Raw genomic sequence first — 7,500 nt, 5'->3', positions numbered from 1 at the left:
GTCATAACATTGACATTAAAGTACAACTTGGGACATCACAACAATAGCCACACCATGCCAATAGCAGTTCTGAGCTTCCTAATAGGTACCAAAGCAATCACCGAGATCTGATCAATAGATGTAGAGTCCAAAGTGCCTAGAATCTTTATTGGTGGATGATCGGATCAAGCCCAACAGGCTGTCATTTTGCTAAATGGATAAAGAGACCAAACTGCTTAGACTTTCAATCAAGGGGTCATGGGTTTAGGGAGTGAAGCTTTCAATAAATTCTCTCCTTATCAACAGGGTGACCTCTGCCACAAAGCAGCTACTGAGGATGGAAACAGTAAGCAGTGCTTTTCCTAACCTGGAAAGGTAGAACGTAGTCGGCAGCATTTGAACCTGCGCGGGGAGACCCCAATGGATTTCAAGTCCATCGCCTTAACCACTCGGCCACGACTACCCAACATGCCTACAAGTTCTGTCGCCTCACCAGAGAAGTTATGACATCAAAATACATTTCATGGAATGATCACTTTTGACTGTGTGACAACAATGACATCATATTATTCATTTTCATGTCTCAGTAGCAGTGCTTTGTTCAAAGAAAATCCAATCATTTGAAAACATCTAAAGACACTGTCATCTGGTTCTGATGACTGGAAAAAGATTTCAACAGGCTTGGAAAAAGAGTCCAACAGGCTTGGAGGGTCTGTCGCCTCACCAGAGTAGTTATGACTAGGGTTGAGCGAACACCTAGATGTCCGTGTTCGACGGGTTCGGCCGAACTTTAAAAAAAAGTCCGGGTCCGTGTCCCGGACTTTTACCGAACTTTTCCCGGACACCGAACCCCATTGAAGTCAATGGGGACCCGAACTTTAAGGCACTAAAATGGCTCTAAAACACCAAAGGAAAGGGCTAGAGTGCTGCAAATGGCAGCAAAACGTAATTAAGAGCATGGCAAGTGCTCTGCAAACAAATGTGGATAGGGAAATAACTTAAAACAACAAAAAAAAAACAGAAAAATAAAACAATGTTCTTCTTCATCTCTGAAGGACGAGGCCCATATGGAGTAGGAGGGAGGTTGAGGTGGTGGTGGATGTGGCGGTGACATAGGCGTGCGCACAGGGTGTGCTGGGTGTGCCTGGGCACACCCTAATCACCTAGGGCACATAGCATTGCCAGTGAGGAGATGGGAAAGATCTCCCTGGGACCTGCTCTGCTCTATTTCTCCTTGCCTACAGGTACATGGCCCCGATACATTACTCTCCCTGCTGGCAAACACATGCATGTGTATTTCAACTTTGGGGTGCACACCTTAATGCAATAGGCTGCGCACACCTATGGGCGGTGTAGGTGGAAGCGGCGGTGGAGGAGGACCAGGGCCGGATTAACAGCATCATGGGCTTGGTGCTGAGGATTTTGAAGGGCCTTAAGGGCCGTGCCTTGCCATGCACCCAGAGGAGGAAGGGTGCAGCCATGCATGCCTAATTCAACATGGGATGCTGTCTCTGAAGCCCATAAACACATCCATGCATCGCCAACTGTCCCTCCTTGTCCGGCCTTCACGCTGTGTGGGGAGGTTCTGAGGGTGCTGCCTGGGGAAGCGAGCATAGAAGCCAGACTTCTGTGTTTACAAGTGACAGAAGAGCGGTAACAGTGAATATGGCCAACCCGGGGCCTATATAAAAGGTAGGGGCCTGGAGCTGCAGCTCCAATAGCCCCTACATTAATCTGGCCCTGAGGAGGAGGACGAGGTAGCCAACACTGCTTCTTTTCAAAAATTTTAAATGAGGGTACACCCCAAAAGAGTGAGAAAGAGCAAAAATGGAACAATGGGTGGGTAAGGTCGGTATCCATTGCTATTCTGCATAAGGTACGGAAAAGTCCCGTGGGATCCATGCCTGGTTCATTTTAATGAACGTGAGCTTGTCCACATTGTCTCTGGACAGGCGGCTGCGCTTGTCTGTTATAACGCCCCCAGCCGTGCTAAATACCCGTTCAGATAATACACTGGCTGCAGGGCACGCCAGCACCTCCAAGGCGTAAAGGGCAAGCTCAAGCCATGTGCCCAATTTGGAGACCCAGAAGTTGAAGGGGGCAGACCCGTCATTCACTACATGTAGGCGTGTGCACACATACTGCTCCACCATGTTGGTAAAATGCTGCCTCCTGCTAAGACGTTCCATCTGAGCTGCTGGTGCTGCTGTTTGTTGTGGCGTGCTGACAAAGCTTTTCCACATTTCGGCCATGCTAACCCTGCCTTCTGAGGTGCTGGCGGTGCCCTGGTTGCGTTGGCGACCTCCTCCTCCTCCTCCTCTGCCTTGTGCTTCCACTGTGGCCCCGCTGTCAGATGGGAATGCCAGCAGCATGGCGTCTACCAGCGTGCGCTTGTACTCGCGCATCTTGCGATCGCGCTCCAGTGAGTGAATTAAGGACGGTACGTTGTCCTTGTAACGGGGATCCAGCAGCGTGGCCACCCAGTAATCAGCACAAGTTAGAATGTGGGCAACTCGGCGGTCGTTGTGGAGACACTGCAGCATGTAATCGCTCATGTGTGCCAGGCTGCCCAGAGGCAACGAAAGGCTGTCCTCTGTGGGAGGTGTATCGTCCGTGTCCTCTGTATCCCCCCAGCCACGCACCAGTGATGGCCATGAGCTGGCCTGGGTGCCACCCTGCTGTGAACATGGTTCCATCTCCTCCTCCAGCTCCTCCTCCTCCTCATCCTCCTCATCCTCCAGAACTGTGCCCCTGCTGGACAATTGCGTCCCTGGCGTTTGCGTGTGCAGGAACCCACCCTCGGAGCCCCTTGCGAATGACTGCCCTGAAAGCCTTGGAAATGTTACCTCTTCATCCTCCTCCTCCTCCTCATCCTGTGCCACATCCTCTTCCATCATCGCCCGAATTGTTTTTTCAAGGAGGCATAGAAGTGGGATAGTTAAGCTGAGAACGGCGTCATTGCCACTGGCCATGTTGGTGGAGTACTCAAAACAGCGCAACAAGGCACACAGGTCTCGCATGGAGGCCCAGTTAAATTAAATAGCGGAATAGAAAATATGATCCAAAAAAAGTGTATGTATATCACACGTACACAACCACACTGGGCCCCAATTACTATTGTTTGTACCCCTAAAAGGCTAGATGAGGAGTAGGGGGAGTATGGAACAGGCAGCACCCTCAAACCTTCAGAAGTATGAGATGAACCCCAACAACTTGGAAAGGTGGATCTCTCTCACACGTACCGACACAGACTATCCCGCAATTCAATTGATCCTCAAAGGTTTTTATTGAATAGCGGAATAGGAAATATGATCAAAAAAAGTGTATGTATCTCGCACGTACACAACCACACTAGGCCCCAATTACTATTGTTTGTACCCCTAAAAGGCTAGATGAGGAGTAGGGGGGGTATGGAACAGGCAGCACCCTCAAACCTTCAGAAGTATGAGATGAACCCCAACAACTTGGAAAGGTGGATCTCTCTCACACGTACCGACACAGACTATCCCCCAATTTAACTGATCCCCAAAGGTTTTTGATTAAATAGCGGAATAGAAAATATGATCCCAAAAAAGTGTATGTATATCACACGTACACAACCACACTGGGCCCCAATTACTATTGTTTGTACCCCTAAAAGGCTAGATGAGGAGTAGGGGGAGTATGGAACAGGCAGCACCCTCAAACCTTCAGAAGTATGAGATGAACCCCAACAACTTGGAAAGGTGGATCTCTCTCACACGTACCGACACAGACTATCCCGCAATTCAATTGATCCTCAAAGGTTTTTATTGAATAGCGGAATAGGAAATATGATCAAAAAAAGTGTATGTATCTCGCACGTACACAACCACACTAGGCCCCAATTACTATTGTTTGTACCCCTAAAAGGCTAGATGAGGAGTAGGGGGGGTATGGAACAGGCAGCACCCTCAAACCTTCAGAAGTATGAGATGAACCCCAACAACTTGGAAAGGTGGATCTCTCTCACACGTACCGACACAGACTATCCCCCAATTTAACTGATCCCCAAAGGTTTTTGATTAAATAGCGGAATAGAAAATATGATCCCAAAAAAGTGTATGTATATCACACGTACACAACCACACTGGGCCCCAATTACTATTGTTTGTACCCCTAAAAGGCTAGATGAGGAGTAGGGGGAGTATGGAACAGGCAGCACCCTCAAACCTTCAGAAGTATGAGATGAACCCCAACAACTTGGAAAGGTGGATCTCTCTCACACGTACCAACACAGACTATCCCCCAATTTAACTGATCCCCAAAGGTTTTTGATTAAATAGCGGAATAGAAAATATGATCCAAAAAAAGTGTATGTATATCACACGTACACAACCACACTAGGCCCCAATTACTATTGTTTGTACCCCTAAAAGGCTAGATGAGGAGTAGGGGGAGTATGGAACAGGCAGCACCCTCAAACCTTCAGAAGTATGAGATGAACCCCAACAACTTGGAAAGGTGGATCTCTCTCACACGTACCGACACAGACTATCCCGCAATTCAATTGATCCTCAAAGGTTTTTATTGAATAGCGGAATAGGAAATATGATCAAAAAAAGTGTATGTATCTCGCACGTACACAACCACACTAGGCCCCAATTACTATTGTTTGTACCCCTAAAAGGCTAGATGAGGAGTAGGGGGAGTATGGAACAGGCAGCACCCTCAAACCTTCAGAAGTATGAGATGAACCCCAACAACTTGGAAAGGTGGATCTCTCTCACACGTACCGACACAGACTATCCCCCAATTTAACTGATCCCCAAAGGTTTTTGATTAAATAGCGGAATAGAAAATATGATCCAAAAAAAGTGTATGTATATCACACGTACACAACCACACTAGGCCCCAATTACTATTGTTTGTACCCCTAAAAGGCTAGATGAGGAGTAGGGGGGGTATGGAACAGGCAGCACCCTCAAACCTTCAGAAGTATGAGATGAACCCCAACAACTTGGAAAGGTGGATCTCTCTCACACGTACCAACACAGACTATCCCCCAATTTAACTGATCCCCAAAGGTTTTTGATTAAATAGCGGAATAGAAAATATGATCCCAAAAAAGTGTATGTATATCACACGTACACAACCACACTAGGCCCCAATTACTATTGTTTGTACCCCTAAAAGGCTAGGAGTAGGGGGAGTATGGAACAGGCAGCACCCTCAAACCTTCAGAAGTATGAGATGAACCCCAACAACTTGGAAAGGTGGATCTCTCTCACACGTACCAACACAGACTATCCCCCAATTTAACTGATCCCCAAAGGTTTTTGATTAAATAGCGGAATAGAAAATATGATCCAAAAAAAGTGTATGTATATCACACGTACACAACCACACTAGGCCCCAATTACTATTGTTTGTACCCCTAAAAGGCTAGGAGTAGGGGGAGTATGGAACAGGCAGCACCCTCAAACCTTCAGAAGTATGAGATGAACCCCAACAACTTGGAAAGGTGGATCTCTCTCACACGTACCAACACAGACTATCCCCCAATTTAACTGATCCCCAAAGGTTTTTGATTAAATAGCGGAATAGAAAATATGATCCCAAAAAAGTGTATGTATATCACACGTACACAACCACACTAGGCCCCAATTACTATTGTTTGTACCCCTAAAAGGCTAGGAGTAGGGGGAGTATGGAACAGGCAGCACCCTCAAACCTTCAGAAGTATGAGATGAACCCCAACAACTTGGAAAGGTGGATCTCTCTCACACGTACCAACACAGACTATCCCCCAATTTAACTGATCCCCAAAGGTTTTTGATTAAATAGCGGAATAGAAAATATGATCCCAAAAAAGTGTATGTATATCACACGTACACAACCACACTAGGCCCCAATTACTATTGTTTGTACCCCTAAAAGGCTAGGAGTAGGGGGAGTATGGAACAGGCAGCACCCTCAAACCTTCAGAAGTATGAGATGAACCCCAACAACTTGGAAAGGTGGATCTCTCTCACACGTACCAACACAGACTATCCCCCAATTTAACTGATCCCCAAAGGTTTTTGATTAAATAGCGGAATAGAAAATATGATCCCAAAAAAGTGTATGTATATCACACGTACACAACCACACTAGGCCCCAATTACTATTGTTTGTACCCCTAAAAGGCTAGGAGTAGGGGGAGTATGGAACAGGCAGCACCCTCAAACCTTCAGAAGTATGAGATGAACCCCAACAACTTGGAAAGGTGGATCTCTCTCACACGTACCAACACAGACTATCCCCCAATTTAACTGATCCCCAAAGGTTTTTGATTAAATAGCGGAATAGAAAATATGATCCCAAAAAAGTGTATGTATATCACACGTACACAACCACACTAGGCCCCAATTACTATTGTTTGTACCCCTAAAAGGCTAGGAGTAGGGGGGAGTATGGAACAGGCAGCACCCTCAAACCTTCAGAAGTATGAGATGAACCCCAACAACTTGGAAAGGTGGATCTCTCTCACACGTACCAACACAGACTATCCCCCAATTTAACTGATCCCCAAAGGTTTTTGATTAAATAGCGGAATAGAAAATATGATCCCAAAAAAGTGTATGTATATCACACGTACACAACCACACTAGGCCCCAATTACTATTGTTTGTACCCCTAAAAGGCTAGGAGTAGGGGGAGTATGGAACAGGCAGCACCCTCAAACCTTCAGAAGTATGAGATGAACCCCAACAACTTGGAAAGGTGGATCTCTCTCACACGTACCAACACAGACTATCCCCCAATTTAACTGATCCCCAAAGGTTTTTGATTAAATAGCGGAATAGAAAATATGATCCCAAAAAAGTGTATGTATATCACACGTACACAACCACACTAGGCCCCAATTACTATTGTTTGTACCCCTAAAAGGCTAGATGAGGAGTAGGGGGAGTATGGAACAGGCAGCACCCTCAAACCTTCAGAAGTATGAGATTGTGTTCACTGTACCCCACAAAGATTGAGTTCACTGCACCCCACAATGATTGTGTTCACTGCACCCCACAAAGATTGTGTTCACTGCACCTCACAAAGATTGTGTTCACTGTACCCCCCAAAGATTGTGTTCACTGCACCCCACAAAGATTCTGTTCACTGTACCCCACAAAGATTGTGTTCACTGCACCCCAAAAAGATTGTGTTCACTGCACCCCAAAAAGGATGTTGTTCACTGCACCCCAAAAAGGATGTTGTTCACTCCACCCCAAAAAGATTGTGTTCACTGCACCCCACAAAGATTGTGTTCACTGCACCCCAAAAAGATTGTGTTCACTGCACCCCAAAAATGATTTTGTTCACTGCACCCCAAAAAGGATTTTGTTCACTGCACCCCAAAAAGGATGTTGTTCACTCCACCCCAAAAAGATTGTGTTCACTGCACCCCAAAAAGATTGTGTTCACTGCACCCCACAAAGGATTTTGTTCACTGCACCCCAAAAAGATTGTGTTCACTGCACCCCAAAAAGGATGTTGTTCACTGCACCCCAAAAAGGATTTTGTTCA

This window comes from Pelophylax lessonae, assembly GCF_965119305.1.
Source record: "Pelophylax lessonae genome assembly, chromosome: 3".
Lineage (NCBI taxonomy): Eukaryota > Metazoa > Chordata > Amphibia > Anura > Ranidae > Pelophylax > Pelophylax lessonae.
This window is presented reverse-complemented; position numbering follows the sequence as displayed.